The sequence below is a fragment of the Pteropus medius genome, unplaced genomic scaffold (assembly GCF_902729225.1).
Source record: "Pteropus medius unplaced genomic scaffold, Ma_sr-lr_union100, whole genome shotgun sequence".
In the NCBI taxonomy this organism is placed as follows: Eukaryota; Metazoa; Chordata; class Mammalia; order Chiroptera; family Pteropodidae; genus Pteropus; species Pteropus medius.
Window position 1 is genome coordinate 5,313,397 of NW_024340698.1, and position 730 is coordinate 5,314,126.

A 730-nucleotide genomic window follows, 5' to 3' on the forward strand; every position below is an offset into this window, starting at 1 on the left:
TATATATATAGAAAGTATATATATATATATATATATATATATATATATATATATTTTAATTCAAAATACATTTTAAGGAATTTAACTTTAAAAATTTTAATGCAGTAAAATTTTTTAAATTAATCTTATATTTACAAAATGCATGTGAAACAGTGCAATCTTTTGACTTTGTCTTTTCTTTCCTTTAGAACTATATCAGCAGTTGGATTTTCATGATAAGATATTAGTTGTACACAATTTCAGAGTGCTTAGAAGATTAATTTTATTTCATTGTAAACATTTTTTTTTTAACGCCTACAACACCTGGTATTCCTAGGTAGTCTCCCATTCAAATACTAACCAGGCCCGACCCTACTTAGCTTCCAAGATCAGATGAGATCGGGTACGTTCAGGGTGTCATGGCCGTAGACTAATTGTAAACATTTTTATATATTTACAACATGCCCCTTCTTTCAAAGTCCCCCAAATCATAGATTACTTAGTACATTATTATCAACAAAAGTTACTGCCGAAGATCTATATCTCTTACTCTGAAAATAATAAAGACTTCTTGAAATTTGATGGATCATCTTGAAAAATCTTTAAGTGTTTTTAAAAAGTAACCCTTAAATCTCTGTTTTATTAATGCTATTTTTAGACATCTATGACATAAGCAGATGAAAATAAAGAGTGGCTCAGTTGTTCTTACCTATGAATATTGGAAAGAAAATGATGTCTAAATAACAGTAAT

The 730-nt window shown here is 27.7% G+C and overlaps 1 pseudogene; it reads right to left on the reverse strand.

The window, feature by feature from the left end:
* Positions 1-291: 291 nt before the first annotated feature.
* LOC120613345 (uncharacterized) lies at positions 292-410 on the reverse strand (annotated as a pseudogene).
* Between the last annotated feature and the right edge of the window lie 320 nt (positions 411-730).